The 24,695-nt window shown below is 45.8% G+C and overlaps 1 protein-coding gene across 3 annotated transcripts in view; it reads left to right on the plus strand.

The window, feature by feature from the left end:
• LOC146862153 (RNA exonuclease 1 homolog) overlaps nucleotides 1–24,695 on the plus strand; it is a 919,286-nt gene that overhangs the window by 84,470 nt on the left and 810,121 nt on the right. The gene's annotated exons all lie outside the window — the stretch shown is intronic.

A 24,695-nucleotide genomic window follows, 5' to 3' on the forward strand; every position in this document is an offset into this window, starting at 1 on the left:
CATGGCCGAGACAAGCTTGGTTCTCCGAACTTCTCAAATTATCAGTGGCACCCAGGATACAGTTTCCATTAGTGCATAATCTGATCACTATGAACAACGGTCAAATTCTACATCCAAATTTGAAATCGCTGAACTTGTCAGCATGGAACCTCACGAACATGAGTTCCAATCTTTGAATATTTCTCAGGAATGCCGAGATATTCTGTCACGATCTCGAGCAATCTCTACAAATAAAACATATTCGGCTAAATGGAAGAGATTTGGTCATTGGTGCGCATCTCAAAATCTGCATCCTTTTCACGTCTCCTCAGACCAAATTCTTCCATATCTTTTAAATTTGGCTAAATCTGAACTTTCACATATGTCTATAAAAGTGCATTTGGCCGCTATCTCAAGATACACGAGAGTTCCTGACCGCCCATCTCTTTGGTCTCAAAGAGTTATAAAAATTTCTCAAAGGACTCATCAGGATGTTTCCCCCGGTGCAACGCCCAGTAGTTGCTTGGCAGCTTAATACAGTTCTTACACAGCTCATGAAACCGCAGTTTGAACCAGTACATAAGGCGGATTTACAGTTTATTTCATGGAAAACGGCCTCATTATTAGCTCTCGCGTCGGCAAGAAGGGTCAGCGAGATCCAAGCCTTCTCAATTGCAGAACCTTTTCTCCAATTTCGACAGGATAGAGTTAGCCTTAGAACGAATCCAAAGTTCATTCCTAAGGTCCCTTCCAACGTTCATCTGAATGAACCGGTGGGGTTACCTACATTCTTTAAAGATCCTTCATCATCTGCAGAAAGAGCACTACACTCTTTAGACATTAAACAGTGTTTGAAATTCTACATCGATAAAACTACATCGATAAAACCAAAATCTTTCAGGAAAACAAACCAGCTTTTTGTGGCCTTTTCTGGTCCCAGGAAAGGTCTGGCACTCTCCAGATCTAGTATTTCAAGGTGGATAACTAAGGCCATCTCCTTGTGTCAAGTCAAAGCTGGAAAACCTCTAGAAGCCAAGGTGCACGCGCATTCTACGAGAAAAATGGCGACTTCTATGGCTCTATTTGCAGGAGTGTCTTTGCCAGACATTTGCAGAGCAGTGACGTGGAAAAATGCGAACACCTTCACTAGACACTATTGTCTGGATGCAGCATGGAAAAAGGATGCAGCAGTGGGACAGGCAGTTCTACGTCATCTATTTCAATAAGGTATTTATCAAGATATATAGGTGTGTGTGTGTATGTATATATATGTATGTATGTATGTATATATATATATATATATATATATATATATATATATATATATATATATATATATATATAATTCACTGAAAAAAACCATAGGTTTCACACGTTATTGTTAGCTGGACATTTTACTGATAAAAAACCAATGAAATTCCCCCGTTATAGTTACTGTAGGCAACTATAACTCACGCGACCGCAATCCTCTGATGTCACTGACCATGTCATAAGTGATGTAATATGTGACGTCATCAGCACTCATGACATCAATGATGACATCTGAAATGACACATTGTGCATTGCGGTCGCGCAAGTTATAGTTACCTGATCTAACTATAACGTGGAATTTCATTGGTTTTTTATGAGTGAAATGTACAGCTAACTATAACTTGTGTGAAACCTATGGTTTTTTAAGTGAATTTGCAAGGTTTTTTAAATGCTAATTCCTAACTATAACGTGTGTGAAACCTATGGTTTTTTCAGTGAATTTGTACGTTTTTTTAAATGCTAAGTTATGTATTTATTTTTAATTTTTGCGCGCACGGTGCGCTTCGCACACCGTGCGCGCGCTGTGGGCACTTGGTGCGCTTCGCGCACCGAGCGCCCACGTTGCGCATTTCGTCCCGTGCACGTCTCGCCATTTTTTACAAAATATCAATTGGTTTTTTCTCCCTTGGGGGTCCTTAGATTTATATATTAAATGTGATTGTTAATTTTTTTTTTTATTATTTTTTTTTACCGTACGCGTACGGTAAACTTACCGTACGCGCACTCCGCGATTTTTTTTTTTTAAATTATTAAATTTATTTTTCATACTTTTTGGTCCTTCGTGAACCCCCTGACGAACGCTAGGGGGTCTGCAACTCTCTTCGTTGCCCCCTTTTCATGTTATCAACCTTTGTTTTTCAGTGCGAGAGACAGAAAATGGCGGCCGATACTTCCTGGTTTCGACCGATTCGAATGTTTACTTTGATCTAACAACCAATCAGAATCGCGCTCTCGCACGGCACCGTACGCGTACGGTAAGCTTACCGTAAGCGCTCGGAGCGCGCCCACAGATATATATATTGATTTAAATGCTATTTTCTCAGGAAATACTGAACAGATTTACACGAGACCTTCAAAAGGCACATGCCTGACCTGAGGGCTACCTCTCTGCCAAATTTCACATAATTCTGTTCAGCCGTTCGGGCTGTAGCTCGGACTAAAGGTCCTATGGAAAATGCATGGGGAAAACGCGTTTTGGGATCCCCCTTTTTTCTCAGTCCCCGCTTGACGAATCCCCCCGAGACTTTCAGGGTAGGAGCGGAGCGTAGCGCCCCATTAGTTTTGAAAAATTCGCGAGGATTCGTCAACCGGCGCCAAAGTTATTCCAAATAGAATGTTGCGGATTTCCTATGGAAACACGGTCCTAACTATAACTATCTACTGGCGACCGCCAGTAGATTATATATATATATATATATGTATATATGTGTATATATATATGTGTATATATGTATATATATGTGTATATATGTATATATATGTTCTGGTATACATATTGCAAATGTGTATATGTCTTCCCAACTATTTATTTTCTTGAATGTTTTGAATGCTGTTATGAATTTTAATATTCTAGACAGAAGAGCAGAACCCACAGACTATTTGGGGTTCTATCCTGGAAACGCAGTTTGGTATAAGTACTGCTCGCTATTCTGATACAAGCATGTGAATCTATGAAAGATTGAATACTGGAGAAAAAAGGAGTTACTTACCTGTACACTATGGCTCTCCAGTATTATCTTTCATAGATTCACATGCGGCCCGCCCGCCTCCCCATTTCTCAGGTAGAACCTTTTTATCTCTAGATATATCCTTGTCCCTCACTTGGGGCTGGAAATCTGAGGTAGGATGGCTCGGCTGGGGAGTGTGATGTCAGGGCTTGCAGCCGATTGGCTGAGTTTTGGACCAAATAATGATGAGGTTTGGTTACCAAATATGATTCCCTATGTGATTTTGCTATGCAGTTCATTCTAGTACTGCTGTGGTCATTCTGTTACCGTGAGACTCGCACCATGACGACGGGGAAGATACAAGCATGTGAATCTATGAAAGATAATACTGGAGAACCAAAGTGTACAGGTAAGTAACTAGTTTTTTATGTTCTTTTCAGAAATAAATTAAAGAATCCTTTTTTCTCGCATGTTGTCTGATTTTCGTGTGGTGAGGCCACTTAGTGCTAGGACACCCTTCCAGTTTAAATGCATACTTTATAAAACTTCAAGCCAAACAATTGTGATTGTCCTGATCCAATATGTGCTCTGCCTGCACTTAATGCTGCATTTTAATAAAATTGTAAAGATTGTAATAAATAATCCAGAAGTGTCCGATGGAATATTATTCAGCCACCGCTCTAACCCTTCATTATGGGCTGCATGGCAATGGCAGTTGCTCCTGGTACTTCACTTCCAGACTGCACAGCAGAGCTTGTAGCAAGATTGGCATCTGGTCCAGCATTTGATGAATAGGCAGTATAGCTTAAATGCTTTCCAGATATTTTTTAACAGAAGCTTCTGACAATCCATTGACGTTTTGCCTAAGATTAATATCATGGTAAGACATAACCCAGTTCATATCTTAGGGGTTGGAGGGGCAGTCTAAATGACTTGACTGTTAGTGAAGTGGGCGGGGGGGAGATGGGAAAGGAGGGGTGAGGGAGGCGAAGGGGAGAAATGGATACCTGACTCATTTGTTTTGCCTAGCATGTGCCCACACTGATGCAAGCATCCCACAACCATTTGTGCATGTCTTATCTTATTCCCCTCCCACCACCCATCCTCCAAGTTTCATCCTAATATTTAGTTTGCTTTCTGTATGGCTGATAACAATTTATCTGATAGAGACATCTAGCTGCAGATTCCTTAACTTAGAATTATCCCCAGGCATCAGACTGGATCCGGAAATATTTTTGCAGCAGCACCTCTGCGTGCCGGGGGACGGTGCCACACGACCCCGCCCTGATGTCATCCACGGACATGACGTCAGCGAGGTTATACAAGTCCCTCCCGGCGTGCTGACGTCAGTTTCCTTCTTTTCCGCGCGCAACGCGGATCCGGAGTAAGCGGTTCCTCTGGCTTGTTTTCAGGCCCCTTTTGACGCCTTCGCGTCTGGAACAGTGTGCGATGCCTTCAGGCTTTAAAACGTGTACCTCCTGTTCGCGGCAAATGTCTGCGACGGACCCACACCTTATCTGCATGTGGTGTCTGGGTGAACACCACGACTCAGCAGATTGCGACGCCTGCCAATAGCTCAAGCCGAAGTCCCGGTGGGAGCGCCAGATGAAGTTACTTTCTGTTCACCTGTCCAGGTCGGAGTCGTCACGGCCCCTGGCCTCCTCTTCAGCGGCAGGTCCCGGATGCAGTGGATTCCGTTGGCGGCATCGGTCGCCGTCTGGTTCCCAGGTGCGTCGCTCGCCCCTTCCCAGTAAGTCCTGATGCATGTCACCGAGTTCCTCCACCTCCCTTCCTTCTGTTGGCATGGGCACTAGTTCCCAGATCTCTCCGGACGTGCGCCCCGGGAGTCGTCCCTTCCCTATCGGCCTTTCCCGGGCGTGGGGGCGACTCGGACCCAGAAGGCGGCCTATGCCGCGGCCTTGCAGGCCTCCTTTGGGTCCCCTCCTCTCCCTAGGGCATCCTCGGACCCTCTGTTATGTGCGGGGTCTCCGGTGGGCCCGCCGGTGGGTCCGCCCCCGGTGCCGACTGAGCCCCTTGCCTCTAGGGATGAGGGAGATATGGCGTAGTTAGGGCGCGGCCCGGCTGGGTCCCCCTCTTCGACCCATAGCACCCCTACTGCGCCGCATAGTCCAGTGGGGCTCCCTGTGGCGTCGCAGGTGGTTGCTGGTGCTCGCAGCTTGGCTCCGAGCCATCCTCGGCCTTCCGGACAGGCGGCTGCCTTTTCGGAGGCTGGCACCAAACTCGCAGAGACCTTGCCTCCCCGGCTCCAGCTCCGTCCCCTACTTCAGGGTCGGAGTCTGTTGTGGTCGAGGCGGGGGCGGGGTCGGTGCTGGTCCGGCGCCGTAGACTTGCCTCCCCGGCTCCGTTCTCTTCTTCGGAGCCGGAGCCTATTGTGGTTGAGGCAGAGTCTGCGCCGGACGGGGCCGAGTCTGCGCCAACCGGCTTCCTGGTGCCGCCTCGATGCCGGATCATTAACTCCTCCCCGGAGGCTTCCGGGGGGAGTTCGGCATCACCCGACGTCCGGCAATGCCGGATCCGTCAGTGCCTCGACCCCCCCCTTGGAAATTGTGGCTCCGGATTCTCTGCCTCCTCAGGAACTCGCTCAGGACCCTCATTCGTCAATGGGGCTTCCTTCATTTGGACATTGGTCTCATCCTCCATTCATCGGAAGCCCTCCTTGGGGTGGGAGGCTTAGTTTACAGCCCTCACCCACAGATGAGTTGTTGTCCCCTCCTTGGAGGGTTACCGAGGCTGGTGCGGCATTTCTAAGAGTTGTCCCCATGGCTGCCCGCATTGTCAGTATGCAGCCCCCTTCGATCCTGTGCCTGTTGACCCTCTGTTGGATGTCCTCCACCACGGTTCGGGGAATGTAGAGCCGCTTCTTCCTTTCGAACCTTCTCTTTGATACCCTTCTGGGCACCTGGGCTTGGCCAGCATCTGGTGATCCGGTGGCTCGTACTATCATGCAGCGCCACTGCCCTGCTCCAAACGATCCAGTTTGCTTATTTGTTCATCCGGATGTTCAGGGGTTGGTTCTGCAAGCTGCTTTTCCTTCCTTGCCTCAGCTGATGCTTCCTCCCTCCCGGGAGTGCAGATGGCTTGAGTCGTGGGGTCGTACTCTTTTCACCTCCACTAGCGCTGAGCTTTGATCACTCAATACAGTGTGTGTCTTGGCTTGGGCTACTTCTGCCCTTTGGGAATCTGCTGAGTCTCTTCTAGCTTCCACATCTCAGGGTGCTCGTGTTGAACTCCTCGGTCTTATCCGTGACAGCTGTGATCTGGTGGAATTTACTATCCGCTCGGCCCTGGATACCTCAGATTCCTTAGGCCGCACTATGGCTGGTTCGGTTGCACCACGACGCCATGCTTGGTTACGGGATGGCGTCTTCCCAGAGAATATCTCGGAATGCCTTGCTGACCTACCCTTTGATGGGCTCCTTTTGTTTGATGCCCACGCCGATTTGGCAGTTCGGCGCCTCCTTGCGGGCTTTCGCCCTCCCCAGTAGGTCTGTTTGGCGGGTCTCAAGTTGTCATATCCTGGGGTGGTTCCCCTTTCATTTAACGTCCGCCTGTTGGACCCTGTGTTTTGGGCTGGCAGTGAGCATACTGTGGCGGTGTTCCACAGGTCGTTCTGTTCTGTCCTCTGAATGTGGTTTACCCTAAGAGGTGTTCCCCTGTTTTTCTTGGGGGTGTGATGTACTCTAGGCGGGTTCCCTGTATGCTATTGTATCGCTTCGCTTGCGCCACGCAGGCGTGGCGGTCCCTTTGGGGTCTTTACGTCTACTGACGCTATAATCTTACCGTTGGACGGTTTTCAGTGTTGTGCCTTCGGGCACTGCCTCCTACACGCCACTGGTCTCGCCTTGCTTGAGCCTTGCATATGTGCCTCATTCTCCTCTTCTAGAGGTTTTTTCCTGATACTAACCTTTCTCAGTGTGTTTCAACACGCGTCACATGAGGCTTCCTCCTGTCACGGGTGCATTAGGTGGGTCCCTCCTATATAGTGCCTGCAGCTGTTTGGTCTCGGGATCTATCTATCTATCTATCTATCTATCTATCTATCTATCTATCTATCTATCTATCTATCTATCTATCTATCTATCTATCTATCTATCTATCTATCTATCTATCTATCTATCTATCTATCTATCTATCTATCTATCTATCTATCTATCTATCTATCTATCTATCTATCTATCTATCTATCTATCTATCTATCTATCTATCTATCTATCTATCTATCTATCTATCTATCTATCTATCTATCTATCTATCTATCTATCTATCTATCTATCTATCTATCTATCTATCTATCTATCTATCTATCTATCTATCTATCTATCTATCTATCTATCTATCTATCTATCTATCTATCTATCTATCTATCTATCTATCTATCTATCTATCTATCTATCTATCTATCTATCTATCTATCTATCTATCTATCTATCTATCTATCTATCTATCTATCTATCTATCTATCTATCTATCTATCTATCTATCTATCTATCTATCTATCTATCTATCTATCTATCTATCTATCTATCTATCTATCTATCTATCTATCTATCTATCTATCTATCTATCTATCTATCTATCTATCTATCTATCTATCTATCTATCTATCTATCTATCTATCTATCTATCTATCTATCTATCTATCTATCTATCTATCTATCTATCTATCTATCTATCTATCTATCTATCTATCTATCTATCTATCTATCTATCTATCTATCTATCTATCTATCTATCTATCTATCTATCTATCTATCTATCTATCTATCTATCTATCTATCTATCTATCTATCTATCTATCTATCTATCTATCTATCTATCTATCTATCTATCTATCTATCTATCTATCTATCTATCTATCTATCTATCTATCTATCTATCTATCTATCTATCCCCTGTTTACACACCTCCACCTCTCTTTGTTTCTGCAAGGTCTGGTCCCTTTTCTGGGGAGCCGTTGGGTGCCTTGTACTCAAGCTTGCCATCGTTCTGTATGGCGGTGTTTTTTATTAGCACGTTTATAGTGCACTTTAATGCCTTTTCCTGCATTTTTGCACTAGGATATTCCTAGGGTTCCGTTCCCTGGGATGGACCTCTGCTTCTGTATGCTCTTTTCTTGGGGGTCTTGTCAGTCCCGTGCATATCCTGCACAGTCCCTCTCTTCTGTGGGGGTGCATTTCCCCTCCAGGTTGGAGGTGGTGGCCTGGACATCTGATGTTGTTTTTAACAGCTATACGTGTTTTTGTTCACGTTTCCTATGGGCGCCTTCAGTGCCTAGGATGTCACACCCTTCGGATGTGTCTTTTTTTTCTTTGGATATCGCCCTAATCGGTGTCTGGTGTATCTGTAGGACATGTCCTCTGATGACAGTCGTCCCAGGTGTTGAGCCTACGTCTGTCTTCCATGGGTGCGTTCTCCCCTTGGCCTTCCAACTACCTTGTTGGGCAGTCCAATACTCTGCTTAGCTACGCCACTTTGTGGTCTCCATAGCTGTCTGCTATGTGCATGCTATCGTTGTGGTCCGCCTCCTTGTACTTCAGCGTGGTGCTCTATGCCCCTGTCATCTTCGTGTGACTAAGTGTGCACTTGGCGTGTCTTCTGTTCTCGCATATCCTTATGAGACATTGCTCAGTTCCTCCTTGCATCCTGGATGCTGCCTGTCCGGCTTTCGTTGCAAAGGCTCCCCTGGTGGGCTCTGGTTACGTTCCTCCATATTGCCCTCTAGCTTTCATTGGTGTCAAATTGGTGCACCATTGAGCTCTGGGAGTAGGTCCTCGTTATGTACTCTCTCTTCAGTTCTGGGATGTGGCTTAGTGCTGTTCCGGTATAGTCTACCGCCATTCCAGCAGTCTTGTAATACCTTGCCTCCCGTTGTCTTTTGCTCTCTGAGCTGCTTGGGTTGCTGACTGGCTGATGCCACAGCTTTCCCCATAGTCCGTCCTTTGTGGCCGGCTTAGTGCTTTCGGGCACGTTTTATTATTCTGTTACAGAACCACCTCCCCCCTTGGGGTATGGCTATGGTATCTATTCTAAGTTAAGGAATCTGCGGCTAGATGTCTATCAGATGTACGAGTTACTTACCTTTGGTAACGATGTATCTGGTAGAGATGTTGTCTAGCCGCAGATTCCTTAACGCCCGCCCATCCTCCCCGTTCTGCGAGGACCTTGCCAGGTGGGTTTCTGCGTTTTGCCTCCATTCAGTTGACACTGGTCTTCATTCCAGGTGTTCAATTTGGTGCAACCCTTTTATGATCTACAATATGCAGCCACCTTCCTCCAGGTGGCTTCTCTTCCTGTAGAGCGTGCTTTTTGCTTCGCCTTCACCGGAATTCTCTGCATTCCTCCACCCTGGTCCTTCCAGTGTGGGATCTTCTCCTATTGCTTTTTATCCCTCCTGCCTCCTCTTTCTACTTGGGGATCTTGTCTCCTGTTCAGTCGTCATCTGCTGGGCTGAGTTTCAGCTTTCCATTACTACAGGGGAAGTGCTATTCTTGTAATGCCTTTTCGCAGTAGATTATTGTTCTTCCTGTGCTCCGGCCTTGTTGGCCAATACTGTTCTACAATATGAACAGTCTGTCTGTCGGGATATTCTTCCCTTGTTACTCAGCCTCTGGGGAGGGTCCACGCTTCGCGGGATTGTCTCACAGCGTTGCATGTGCTCTATCCTTTACTTCTTGGTTTGTAAATAGACAGTGTCTGATACTGTCCTTTATGATGGTGTTCTGCACCATCTGCTTTCTTTGTCTTACAGATTTTTCTCCTTCGCACACTGTTCCCATCCTTTCACAGTTATGTTGGTGGCTCCGCGTTGCACCGCGGAAAAGCTTCTCCGAAGAAAACTGACATCAGCGTGCCGGGAGGGACTTGTATAACCTCGCTGACGTCACGTCCATGGACGGGGTCGTCTGGCGCCGTCCCCCGGCGCGCCGAGGTGCTGCTGCAAAAAACAATTCCGGATCCAGTCTGACGCCTGGGGATAATTCTAAGTTAAGGAATCTGCGGCTAGACAACGGCTCTACCAGATACATTGTTACCAAAGGTAAGTAACTCGTACGCCTACAACATTCCCACCTTTGCAGTGCAGGATTCTTAACTAGAGTAAGTTGTGGTCAATCCTGCCGGCAGCCAATATATTACAATAGCCCCTCACACCCATAATCTTGCTCTTACGATTGTGGGAACCTTTCAGATTTCTAAGGTAGACTGCTCAGCATGTGTTTAAAACCTCCCTAACAATCTCTTTTTTAGATTGAACCTAGGCAGCACATTCTCTGTCTCTTCAAGACATTCTGTATCCACTCTGTGGGCTTACAGCCGGCCTGTTTTTTTTATTAGTCCCTTTAGTTGTCCTTCAGACATGCTTGCTTGCTAGTGTTTAATCCTTTCTCTTTGTCCCTCCTTTTTAGTTCTCTCCTAGGCAGCGCGTATGCGCTGCTCTAGGAGGGCCTTTAGCCATCGGTCTTCACTTTTCAAGCACTGCACTCGTGCTTGTGGCGGCATCCACCTTGCGGGAGCGAGCAGTGGGGCGCCACAAGCACGAGTGCAGTGCTTGAAAAGTGAAGACTGCACGCACCACTCCCGGGATTGTTAATCCAGTCACAATGTGGCAGAAGGAAGGGCTCTCTCACCCGGGCTTGTTAATCCAGTCGCAATGTGGCAGAAGGAAGGGCTCTCTCGTAAGTGCGTCACAAACCGACATTTTTGGTGAGATCGCACCCAGACTTGGTTTCCTCACACCCACAGCAGTGACAGCGCAGCGCTCCTGGTGCATCGCTTGCTGAATATTTGAAGGGGCTGCTGCCACCAACAGTCATCGTTCCCGCCAGCCAGCGCTTGAAGTGTCCAGAAACGGACGTGAAATTCATGGAACGTGGTCTGTGCATATGCGCGTGCAGAGAAGCGGGCACCGGGTCACCTCTATGGTACAGTGAGAGGTTATCACCCACGACTATCCCTTCTCTCATTCTTGCTGGCGGCGTCGCCCCAACGATCTCTCGAAAGAAACAGGGGATCTTCTCTGCGAGACCTGAGGCAAAGCAATGAATGCCGAGAAACCACAAAATTATTCCTTTTTCTAAATTTACTAGAGCTGCACTGCACAATAAGAGTGTGCAGGGAATCGTACTCGACAGAAAACGACATGGGACCCCAAAGGCCTTTTTAACGCGCTTCAAGGACAAACTGGCGGGTTCTACTTATTGTCAGCGTGGCGAGGATGTAATCTGTGCCATCTTAGGTTGGGAGAGGCTGCTGTAATCAATAAATAAATGTCACATTAAGACTGAGCACAATGATGTGCACAACCATTGTTTACAGACCAGTCCGACCCTGAGAGAATTGTCTCACTTCTTCAGAAGAGATGGGTGGGGCACAGAGATGAGGCCTGGGCAAAATATCAGTATAGAAGGTCAAAATTCAGGAAAAAATATTTGGGACAAAAGGCAGGTTTTACAGACACACCAGAGGTCGGGCAATACTTTGAGTAAGTAAATTTGACAACCAACATAAGTACAAATCAAAAAAAGTTTATATTAGGCTGAGAAGATTGTGCAATTCACGGTTTTTCAGTATGCGCGCAACTGAGTAACTGTGCAGGTCTTTTTGTGGTATTTCATATGATCATAATCTATATATCATTATTTACTCTAGTCTTTAAATTCATATTTCATTTTCTTTTCATATTTCCATATTATGTTTTTCATTCATTTTTTTTGTTCCTTTTTTTATTTGATCAGCTTCGTGTCCTTCCTTTATTGTTGAATCTTTCTTATCTTTCCAGCTTTTTCATTATTTGCATTCTATTCTTCCTTCGTTTTCTCATTTTATTTGTGTCATACTTCTTTTTGATTTACCATTTTAATAATCTATATTTGTCGCCGATTTTGCCTACTTTGACACCCTTCAGCCCCCTTCCCAGGGCTGCATCACGGAGAATATTCTTGTTTTGTTCTTAGGTTCTTCTCCTGTCTTGTACTGACCTGCGAGCCACAGATCAAAGTTAGGAAGGGCCATGAAACGCTTTTATCTGACACCGTCACACCCCCACTTAGCAGGTGCTTTAATACGCCCCGGCCCATTGTCATTCTTTGTAATAATCATCCATAGTCAGAATGACAATGGGTCTGTCCACAGTCTGTGCCAGGTCCGGAAGGGGCTGCTGCGGCCTCGAGAGTTGCAAAGAGAAGTGCGAGCTGGCTGCGATTGTGGCAGGGGAACAGAACAGCCTGCTGCAGTCTCAAAATTATGGACAAAAGGCGTCTGTAAAAGGAATGATATTGGACAGCAAAATAACGGACAGTCTGTGAAATTTACGGACGGTTGGTCACTCTAGGTGCAATCTTTTTTATCCTCCGCCACCACCCCCTCCTTAGATTCCTGCAAAAGGGCCCCTCATCTCTCCATAGCCCCTCTCTTGCATATATTTCTTTTGTTTTAGAGCGCTGGTAAGGGCTGACTTTACTAATCCACTCCACTGTCCTCTCTTAATTCAGATCTGTTCTTTGCAACCGGCATATTAACCCTCTGCGCTACTTTATGGTGAGTCAAAACTGCCACTAGACAAAACTCCAATCCCTCTCTAGCAGGAACATTAATCACAATAGTTATCTTCACATTTTTATTGCTGCCTGAAATGTGGACCCACAAGGAATTCTGCATCAGCTACTTTTAAATAGTAAGTTATTGCTAAACACAGTGCCCCCACCTGAGGTCAGCGCCCAGTGCGGCAACACCTGTTGCACTGCTGTTGCACTGCTTTAAAGCCGGCCCTGATTGGAGGTCAGAAAGCATCAGGTGCAGTATAGGATGCTCCCCAGGCACTCATGGAGTGAAGGGAGGAAATATACACATAAATAGACACACCATATTGAGAAGAGGCTACCTCTCCAGACTACTGCTTGTGCTTCTGGCCCCCATCCTATGTCCTGTGTTTGCCGGCACTCTTTTCGTGTGCAGTGATAGTGTAGCAGTTTAGAAGTGCATTCACCTAAGTGTGAGGGCACAGGCCAGCAGCAAGAAGAAGGCAGGGATCACTTTAAATATTCCCTTCCTGTGCTGAAGATAACACATGAGATAGACTAGGAGTCAAAATAGAGGTGGGCGAACAACCGAAAGCTCGAGCCTGAAGCCTGGCTCTTCTCGAGGTCATGTTGGGACCTCGAGCCCACAAGGAGCAAAGCTTTCATGTGGCTTCTGTCTGCCTCGCTTCCTCTGCCTGGGATGTGGAGTTACTGTCAGAGCTGCAGACTGTGGAGCAGGGCAACCAGGTTAAAATCTAGGCATTGCCTGCAATTCTGAGCAAATAACTTAATCTGCCCATGCCTATAAGCAATGCATCTGACCTTGTGTGATGTAAGTGGTGATCATGTAATGTGCTTGGCGTTTGAGTCATAATGGGAGGGCCTTTAGCCATCGGTTTTCACTCTTCAAGCACTGCACTCGTGGCTGCATCCACCTTGCGGGAGCGAGCAGTAGCGTTCCACAAGCAAGAGTGCAGTGCTTGAAAAGTGAAGGCCGCTCTCAACTCCCGGGCTTGCTAATCCATTCACAAGAAGCGACACCATTGCAGCTTCCGAGATGTTCTTTTCCACACCCTTTTTTAGGTCGAGCCTAGAACAGCGCATGCGCTGTTGCTCGAATTTTTGTAAGGGGATTTTCGAAGTGCTGCAGCCGCTGGCCTAAAGCCTGCGTGCATGTGCGCGTGAACGCGCTCAGCCGCCATATGTCTCCGTCACGGGTACTGTACTTGTGCTGCTTGGCTTGTTCCATGTATTCCTTAATATTTTTTCATCACTGGTTACTATTTTGTGTGAAAACAGAAGGCCATTGTATAGATTTAAGGCTGTTAACTTAATGATGGCTTCTTAGTAAAGATGCGCAACGTTTGAACTTACATTCGAAATGTTTCTCACCCAGAAATCTGTATCAGTAAGAGGCGCAGTGGGCTGTGAATGTTTGGTGTGAAAGACTTGGTTGATTCAGTGTAACCGGTCTCGTTCAATTGCAACTTTGTTTTAGCGCACTGTGAAACAAACGGGAACGCCATCTTTCCGCGTGCAGGTTTAATCTATCACGCTCTCCCACTGCAGCATTTACCTCACATATTTCGAAGTTCTCTCTTTCCCCTGGCTGGGCAGTTCTTTGTGTGCTGCTGCAGTCCGGATTTCCAGTTTTGCTCGCATTTAGCTTTCCCGTGTACCGGGGAAGCTAAATGCGTCTACCTTAATCAAATGTTTGTTTTAAATTTGATGATGATCTGATTAAACGAGTTGCAATGTGTGATTCCAGACTAAAAATCTTGAAACTGAGGTTATCATCGACAGTCCAATTCTTTAGCTACTAGGTTCAGTTACACTTTTTCAAAGTCATTTTTACCGATGTTGATATGAAGGTATCAAATAACTCGCCACTGTATTAAAATCAGCTTGTGATGTTATTAAAGTGAAGTTTAAATTTAGGTTATTCCTATTTTTGACATTTCATTAAGACCATACACTGTGCTGTTAAATCTAAGAATTAAATAAGCCTCTTTTCTTAAGTGTTTTTTGTGTCTCCTCCTCTTGGATTGGGCTTGATGACACTTAGTACTGTCCATCTAAAATCACGTTCACTGTGATTCATTTCCTTAAAATGGTTGACCATCGGGGCGGTGGCTACCTTAGTTATAATCCTTGACCTGTGTTGCACCAACCTTTGTCTTATTTCTTGGTTAGTTTTTCCTATATACAGTTTTTCGCAACGACATATTACTGCATATATCACGTTTTTAGGTCGAGCCTAGAACAGCGCATGCGCTGTTGCTCGAATTTTTGGAAGGGGATTTTTGAAGTGCTGCAGCCACTGGCCTAAAGCCTGCGTGCATGTGCGCGTGAACGCGCGCAGCCGCCATATGTCTCCGTCACGGGTACTGTACTTCATGAAGGCGTTACATCAATCCTACATACATTTAATTCCGATTGTTGAACTCTGTATGTTTCATAGTATATATCGTATATATTTCTTCTATAGGTCAGTATGTCGACGTGTAATTAAATCATTTTGTAAATATGCAAAATGTATTCAAATCCATTTGTCGGGCATGTTTATTTCCGTGTTGTTGCAGATAGTTACAAACCTTTTAAGCACATGCTCACATTCTCATGGAAAAACACTGAAGCCAAATCTTTTGTCGGAAATGAGTATGCCCTCTCAATTCATAAATTCAGCTCCCCGGTTCAGCAGTTGACAACAAGAGCTGGATACAACAGGATTTGCATGTGTGCTTCCTCGGCAGTCTCCTCCCCACCCCATTGATGTTTTGTGAATGGCGAGGAATTTGCACACAGGCTCAGGTTGCAGGGCTTCTTGGTCAGAGCGGGGAGCAAAGGGTTAGATGAGTCCAGCCACTGCCTGTCATTTCCTGAGCATGCCGTCTATAGCCCCGCCTCTGTAATAACGTTAATGATTTGATGAAAAGCTGTGCAAATCCTATTTTATCCTCCGTTCTACAAAACAGAATGAAGCAAGACATTAAGAAGGAAGCTTCACCGTGTTTTATATTCTTAAATAGGCACTGGCTCGCCTCTAGACCAAGATTTGGTATTTTCGATGCTGCTGCTTTTATCCGCCTTCTGCCAGTCTAGCAGCTTTAGTTTTGTTGTGGACAACACGTGAACGTTTAATCATTTGCCCTCACCGGGCTTGAACACGAAATACTAGCATTTGCTCAAGCAAAATAAAAAAATAAAAAAGCTGCTGTTTTAGGCTTTGTTTTCTTTACCTATGCTGCGTTGTTTAAACAGATAATCTACAGAGTGTTGTAAAAGCGCATGGGGCTTTGTTTGTATTAATGGACCAGCATTCTGGTATTTCAGAGGAGGGTCAATTCGTGTTCATCAGTGGTGTCGTGTGTTCATAGCAAGTGCTATTAAAGATGTAAACACCAAGTACAGGGTCAGCGTTTTTACAAACAAACGACACTTTCTTATCTGCCGGTCCCAAAACCAAGCCCAGACAAAGCCCTCGAGACCACCTATGTCCCTGTACATTGGATCAGAGTAGATTGGCGTAGTGCTGTGAAAGAAGGGTGGGGTTTGTAATCAAATAAGACTGCATTGCGAGAGCCCCATTTTTTTCTAAATGCTGGACGATGCCCCCGGTAATTCTGGTGGATATAAACAGACTGTTTCTTAGGTCTCGCCTGACCCCGCGCATGCGCTGGTCTGGCGAGACTTTTTGAGAGGGCTCCAAAAAGTGCTACCAGGCCAGCCTAGACCTACAGTGCATGTGCGCGGGCGCGTGCGCCGCGCTTGACCGCGTTTACTTTCACTTTCGCGGCCGCTTGGAATAGCCAATAGGTCTCGCTTTTGGGACCTTATAAGTATTTAGTTATGCAACTGTTGCATGGCTAAACACTTATAAGGACCCAAAGGCGAGACCTATTGGCTTTGCCAATGCTTGTTATTTTTAATACTAGCCGAGGTTAGCGAAATGCTCCTTGTCGAGCACGGCTGATGGAGCCCTTTTTCATACAAGATTGCATAAGATAAGGCAGGATTTCATCGCCATGTTAGCTGCATCCGCGTGCCGCTGAGCTGTTGCCATGGCTACATCCCCCACTGTTCCCTTGCTTTCTCATGCCTCAGCCACCCTCTGATACAGGTTTTTTTTCTTCTTTTTTAATGGAAATTCTTCACAAAAGCTCAGTCTGTGATTTTGACACATGATGCATGCTTTTCATTTCCTGTAAGAAAAGCGAAAGGTAACCTGTGCAAAGCGCGCTTACGCACACGTACACTCGCAAGTCAACAAGCACACTGACACACTCATGGGTACACAAACGCACACGCCCACAGGTCCATAAATATATACTCTGAGACACATTTGTACACTCAAAACCAATATCACAAAATGCTCTCTCTCTCTCTCTCTCTCTCTCTCTCTCTCTCTCTCTCTCTCTCTCTCTCTCTCTCTCTCTCTGTCTCTCTCTGTCTCTCTCTGTCTCTCTCTGTCTCTCTCTGTCTCTCTCTGTCTCTCTCTCTCTCTCTCTCTCTCTCTCTCTCTCTCTCTCTGTCTCTCTCTGTCTCTGTCTCTCTCTGTCTCTGTCTCTCTCTCTCTCTCTCTCTCTCTCTCTCTCTCTCTCTCTCTCTCTCTCTCTCTCTCTCTCTCTCTCTCTCTCTCTCTCTCTCTCTCTCTCTCTCTCTCTCTCTCTCTCTGTCTCTCTGTCTCTGTGTCTCTCTCTCTCTCTGTCTCTCTGTCTCTCTGTCTCTCTGTCTCTCTGTCTCTCTGTCTCTCTCTGTCTCTCTGTCTCTCTCTGTCTCTCTGTCTCTCTCTGTCTCTCTCTGTCTCTCTCTGTCTCTCTCTGTCTCTCTCTGTCTCTCTCTGTCTCTCTCTGTCTCTCTCTGTCTCTCTCTGTCTCTCTGTCTCTCTCTGTCTCTCTCTGTCTCTCTCTGTCTCTCTCTGTCTCTCTCTGTCTCTCTCTGTCTCTCTCTGTCTCTCTCTGTCTCTCTCTGTCTCTCTGTCTCTCTGTCTCTCTGTCTCTCTGTCTCTCTGTCTCTCTGTCTCTCTGTCTCTCTCTCTCTCTCTCTCTCTCTGTCTCTGTCTCTCTGTCTCTCTGTCTCTCTGTCTCTCTGTCTCTCTCTCTCTCTCTGTCTCTCTCTCTCTCTCTGTCTCTCTCTGTCTCTCTCTCTCTCTCTCTCTGTCTCTCTGTCTCTCTGTCTCTCTCTCTCTCTCTCTCTCTCTCTCTCTCTCACAGAGAAATAACACACACAAGTACAATCACAAATATGCACATACTGACATTCTCACATACACCATCACAGAGTGACTAATACACATCACATACACATTTACACAAACAATGACAAACATTCTTTTACGCTCCTAGGCACACATATACTAATACAGTACACACTCGTAAACTCTCATACACGTGTGTTTGCACGCATGTACGTGTACTTGTATCCAGTGTTGAGGAGAAAAATGGCAAAAATATATTTTTAGAATATTTGACTTTCTCCATTATCCACCCTCATTGAACTGAATAGTTTAGTTTCATTGTAAAATATGTGTTATCTAAATGAACCGTGGGATTAAGCTAAAGAGGGAACCCATTAAACTGAAAAGCTAAGAAATGGAAGAAAGGTTGGAGGCTGGCAAAGCCAATATTTCTCAACTTTCCTGCCGTTAGGTTTTATCAGTGCTTGTTGCTGACGTTGAACCGCAAAAAAAAAGCATTGGCTTAGTTAATAGGTCTCACCTTTGGGACCTGCTGCATAACTAAATACTTAAAAGGTCCCAAATGTGAGACTTATTGGCTATGCCAATGCTTGTTATTTTGCTTCCTCCCATGGAGCACTTCTCAATTACTAGTATCTTTACGCGTTTGTGTTTGCTTTTGGGGACAATTTATTTCTGTTTCCTGCTTGTTTGCTTGCCTTTTTTGTATTCCTTGTCCTTTATGCCATTAAGTTTGCATGTGCTTACGATTCCCACCACTCTATAGCACATCCTCTTTCCCCTGCATTTGCCTAGAATTGACTTATGTAGTATGCACTATAGAAATATGTATCCTTTCAATGCCAAGCTGTCTAGATACAGGGCGCAGTACAAACATCTGCCCCTAATGTTTGAAACCATACTTGGCACATTTTCCTGCTTGCAACCTTTTTGTAGCAGCTTGAAACGCCACCACCGAATGCATCAGAACACAGTTCCTAAACCTCATTGCTGAGTAGACGTCTACTGTAACCTCCGCTCCCCATCCTGCCCCTCTATCTTCACACTAAAACGTGTCCCCACGAATCGCGCATGTAATGGTTTATTCTGTAGCCGGACTTCATGCATTCGGTTTAATCTGGTCAGGCAGGATACTCTACCATCACGCACCATGAAATTCTCTACGTAACCATCCCTGTTGCTTTGTGTCCGTGTAGCTTGTCGCATGCAAAAACAACAATTGATGGACAGAATGCAGAACAATGTCATACATTCACCCCAGTACAGAGATCTGGGCCTAAATCCATCGGTTTTTTTGCTCACCATGCCATTCCAGGTTGAACCCAGCCATATGCAAATCAGTCTTGACCCTGTGCCCCATGGGAACAGTCCAGCCCGAACTGCCAAGCCAGGTCCTCCCTGGACTGGAAACAAGCATCCTAGGACCGGTTTCGGGCTTTCAGCCCTCGTCAGCCAGGATAGCTTGATTCCAGTGGCATGGAGAGCAAGGGACTCACGTCTGAGCATACCCTTCCCACTCGGGGTGACAAATGCAAAAACAACAATTGATGGACAGAATGCAGAACAATGTCATACATTCACCCCAGTACAGAGATCTGGGCCTAAATCCATCGGTTTTTTTGCTCACCATGCCATTCCAGTTTGAACCCAGCCATATGCAAATCAGTCTTGACCCTGTGCCCCATGGGAACAGTCCAGCCCGAACTGCCAAGCCAGGTCCTCCCTGGACTGGAAACAAGCATCCTAGGACCGGTTTCGGGCTTTCAGCCCTCGTCAGCCAGGATAGCTTGATTCCAGTGGCATGGAGAGCAAGGGACTCACGTCTGAGCATACCCTTCCCACTCGGGGTGACAAATGCAAAAACAACAATTGATGGACAGAATGCAGAACAATGTCATACATTCACCCCAGTACAGAGATCTGGGCCTAAATCCATCGGTTTTTTTGCTCACCATGCCATTCCAGTTTGAACCCAGCCATATGCAAATCAGTCTTGACCCTGTGCCCCATGGGAACAGTCCAGCCCGAACTGCCAAGCCAGGTCCTCCCTGGACTGGAAACAAGCATCCTAGGACCGGTTTCGGGCTTTCAGCCCTCGTCAGCCAGGATAGCTTGATTCCAGTGGCATGGAGAGCAAGGGACTCACGTCTGAGCATACCCTTCCCACTCGGGGTGACAAATGCAAAAACAACAATTGATGGACAGAATGCAGAACAATGTCATACATTCACCCCAGTACAGAGATCTGGGCCTAAATCCATCGGTTTTTTTGCTCACCATGCCATTCCAGTTTGAACCCAGCCATATGCAAATCAGTCTTGACCCTGTGCCCCATGGGAACAGTCCAGCCCGAACTGCCAAGCCAGGTCCTCCCTGGACTGGAAACAAGCATCCTAGGACCGGTTTCGGGCTTTCAGCCCTCGTCAGCCAGGATAGCTTGATTCCAGTGGCATGGAGAGCAAGGGACTCACGTCTGAGCAAACCGAACTGCCAGAAACCGGTCCTAGGAAGCTTGTTTCCGGTCCAGGGAAGACATGGCTTGGCAGTTCGGGCTGGACTGTTCCCATGAGGCACAGGGTCAGACTGATTTGCATATGGCCATGTCTGAACTGGGGTGGCAGAGTGGGCTAAAGAACGGTGATGGATTAAACCCAGATCAGTTGACTGGGGGTGAGTGCTTGCAATGTTCAACACTCCGTCCATCATTTCCTTTGGTATTGCTTTGTTCGCCATAAGTTGGCAGGGTATGCTCAGACGTGAGTCCCTTGCTCACTTTGCCACTGGATTCAAGCAAGCCTGGCTGAAGACGGCTGATATGCCAGAAACCGGTCCTAGGAAGCTTGTTTCCGGTCCAGGGAAGACATGGCTTGGCAGTTCGGGCTGGACTGTTCCCATGAGGCACAGGGTCAGACTGATTTGCATATGGCCATGTCTGAACTGGGGTGGCAGAGTGGGCTAAAGAACGGTGATGGATTAAACCCAGATCAGTTGACTGGGGGTGAGTGCTTGCAATGTTCAACACTCCGTCCATCATTTCCTTTGGTATTGCTTTGTTCGCCATAAGTTGGCAGGGTATGCTCAGACGTGAGTCCCTTGCTCACTTTGCCACTGGATTCAAGCAAGCCTGGCTGAAGACGGCTGAAATGCCAGAAACCGGTCCTAGGAAGCTTGTTTCCGGTCCAGGGAAGACATGGCTTGGCAGTTCGGGCTGGACTGTTCCCATGAGGCACAGGGTCAGACTGATTTGCATATGGCCATGTCTGAACTGGGGTGGCAGAGTGGGCTAAAGAACGGTGATGGATTAAACCCAGATCAGTTGACTGGGGGTGAGTGCTTGCAATGTTCAACACTCCGTCCATCATTTCCTTTGGTATTGCTTTGTTCGCCATAAGTTGGCAGGGTATGCTCAGACGTGAGTCCCTTGCTCACTTTGCCACTGGATTCAAGCAAGCCTGGCTGAAGACGGCTGAAATGCCAGAAACCGGTCCTAGGAAGCTTGTTTCCGGTCCAGGGAAGACATGGCTTGGCAGTTCGGGCTGGACTGTTCCCATGAGGCACAGGGTCAGACTGATTTGCATATGGCCATGTCTGAACTGGGGTGGCAGAGTGGGCTAAAGAACGGTGATGGATTAAACCCAGATCAGTTGACTGGGGGTGAGTGCTTGCAATGTTCAACACTCCGTCCATCATTTCCTTTGGTATTGCTTTGTTCGCCATAAGTTGGCAGGGTATGCTCAGACGTGAGTCCCTTGCTCACTTTGCCACTGGATTCAAGCAAGCCTGGCTGAAGACGGCTGAAATGCCAGAAACCGGTCCTAGGAAGCTTGTTTCCGGTCCAGGGAAGACATGGCTTGGCAGTTCGGGCTGGACTGTTCCCAGTGGCAGAGTGGGCTAAAGAACGGTGATGGATTAAACCCAGATCAGTTGACTGGGGGTGAGTGCTTGCAATGTTCAACACTCCGTCCATCATTTCCTTTGGTGTAGCTTGTCGCGGCTTTCAACTTTGCAACTTAATTTCGAATGAGAAACTAAGCAAATTGGCGGGGTGTAGTCCAACTCATCCACCTGTTTATTGCAGCAAACAATTGTATTCGAAGTATGGAGTGCTAACTATTGTGCATGTATTTGCTTATATTCGGGGCGTGAATATCCAGTTTTATTTTTCAGTTGGCTATATGGGAGTCGCCTTAAGACAGCTATGAGGGCTTGCTGCTTGGCAGCCAACAACCCATGGCGCTCAATAAAAGTCTTTTCCTGACCTGGTAACGGAGCTTCTGTCTTGAGGGTGTAGACACTAAGCGAATTTCCTTTGCAGTGAAGGAAGGGGGGGAGGTTTTTAAAATTGCATTTCAAAGGCCCTCCCTTCTTTGTCTGTGGAAATATCTTTGTAGCTATATTTCTGCTCTTCTGGTGGGCAGAATAGGGTGAGGTTTAGGGGGTGTGGAGTGACATGTGACATTACCGGGGATTAATACAATCATACTGGAACAAAGGCAAATGTTTTTACCGATTTGTACTTGCTGTTTCTATATGTCCTCTGCCCTTTTTTATTTATTTATTTGCCTGTTTTAGGAAAGTGAACACTGGCTATGGTTCTGCTACACTAGTTTACCAACTCTTCCTGTACACTGAAAGTCTACTTTTTGTTTTCAGCACTTTGGTGTAAATGTCTACCTTTAACTAAAGTCTCTTATGTGGCAGCATTTTGAGGCCTTGGTTATGTATTTATTGGGAAACAAATGGATTGGTTAAGACTGTCAATGTGGAGATTGGGCAGCGGAATGTGTTATTGTTCATAAAGAACCCAGGATGGACTCTACTTGCTCTGCTTATTGGAGCCGATTTGGCACTTGTTGTGGTGATGGCAGACTATGCTTCCATAGGTTCAGTGACTTATTGCAGTAGCCGCCAAGTAAAGAAGGAGTTCAGTTGTATAAAATGGATAAAAAAACATTGACAAAGCCAATAGGTCTCCCATAGGCCTGTTAGCTTTACCAATACTTATTGAATTTGGCAGTTGGGTCTCTTAATTCCCCCTCAACCACTCCTTATGCATTTCACATACCAGTTTATATTTCACCTTCCCCATTGTGCAGTTTAACATATTCTGAGATCTCAACAATTGCACCCTAAAAATTGTGTTTAATTTATTATTCAGTAAGTGTGCACTAGTCTATCACTCAACTATATACAATGTAATTAGATGTAAGCCATATGTGTATGAGAATAGGAATAGAATGTCGTAATTGCACTTTAAAGTAATGTCCAACTCTTTTTATATGTTCCTTTTTGGGTAACGTGTGCAGGGTAGTTAATTATGTCGCATTTAAAACAAATTAATAGAAATGTTTAGAAGTGTCGGTAATAACGTAGTTTAGTTATGCCACATGTTCGTTAAGACACAACTTTATTAAAATGGATGCAGTTTCTAGTGTTTGATCATCTTGCTTCTGCTCACTTCCTCTCCCAATCAAATGTCCCTCTGCAAGCCTTCTCTCCTCACTATTCCGCAGAGTACAGTGCAGTGTGACATAATTGTCTGTTTCTTTAGAGAGAGCACGTATTGTGAATGAAGCTTTCCATTGTGTTCCTGATGTAATTTTGTTTGAAAGACACTTCCGCTGGAAATACCGGTTTGTTAGCAGATTAATGTATTGGTCTTTGTTAGAGAATTTTTCATATTTTGTTTTGCACCTCTTGCTGTGGAAGCTAATGGAAGATTCGTGATGCTGTAGTCTTTGACAATCCATTATTTGTTTTTTCGAAAATGTACTGTCAAAACCATTCTGTGCTGAAACTGCAGTTTTGCTCATTGTTTGAGTACGTATTTTATAAAAAAAAAAAAAAAACTGGTTTTGTGTGGATGTGGACGACTTTAATTTATCCTCACGGAAATCTGGCAGTTTTAGTGACTTTTTTTAAACTTTATTTTCCTTTTTTCCAATAATTATGGTACCAAACATATACATCAATAGGCTTTGGTGCATGTTGATCCAGTAAACCATCCAATTTATATACATTAGTAGAATCCCAACATATTAAAGGCGACATTATCAAGTACAGCTGCAACAATATTCCTATGACCAGAGAAATTGTCTATTACACAGATATAAACGAATCATACCCCCCTGCATTCTGTACTCTAGTGCCTCCTGTGATGACCCGGATTAAGTATCTGTGGAGTTCTCTAGCTCAAGTAAATAAGTAACGGTTGCCAAATGCCCTGGGGCCTTGAGGTAGGGGGCTGTGTTGGTGCGTATGTCTGTGTTGCATTATATCAAACTATTAAACCATGCCTTCTGGTCAGGTGGATGACCCCCCCCCCCCCCCCCCCTCCCCAACGTATTGCCCCTTCCCTTTTGGCTAGCATGAGTGCCATGTCTGTGAATCAACACATTGTTTTCGGAACTATGTGCACAAACCCAAGTATTGCCAATAACTGGTTCGGTGTAAGAAGGTTTTGGATCATGTGGGATAGCTCCCGAAATATGGCCCTCCAGTACTTTGCCAGTTTCTCGCATGTCCACGTCATGTGCGCAAAATCCGCTGAGGGAGCGTTACATTTGGGACAGTTTTGGGGGCGGTTGGGATCTATGCAATGCATTATAAGTGGTGTAACATAGGCCCGCCGCAAAAATTTTAAATATAATATTTTGTGTCAATGGTTAAGGGATACCAAGCGTGTTTGCATACAACAGTATTGCCATTAAAAATCAGTGATGTGCCCCAGTGTCCTCTCCCATGCGGTCTGGGTCCCTGTATCCCCAGAAGGGAGTAATGCCAGGGCTGCCTTGTACATGTTGGAGATTAAATGTTCACCCCCAGAATCTGTGATTATTACCGATAATGGCGGGAAGTCCTCTGGTTCAAGCTGATAACTGGGAATCTGAACCCTTAGTGTTCCCTGTATCCATCTCAACACAAGTGGGCTGGTCTTTAAAACAAGCGTCCTTGGTCTGAGAAGACATGTCCATCAGGGAACATGTCACCAAGGGTATTCAGGGA

This window comes from Triturus cristatus, chromosome 2_2 (assembly GCF_964204655.1).
Source record: "Triturus cristatus chromosome 2_2, aTriCri1.1, whole genome shotgun sequence".
In the NCBI taxonomy this organism is placed as follows: Eukaryota; Metazoa; Chordata; class Amphibia; order Caudata; family Salamandridae; genus Triturus; species Triturus cristatus.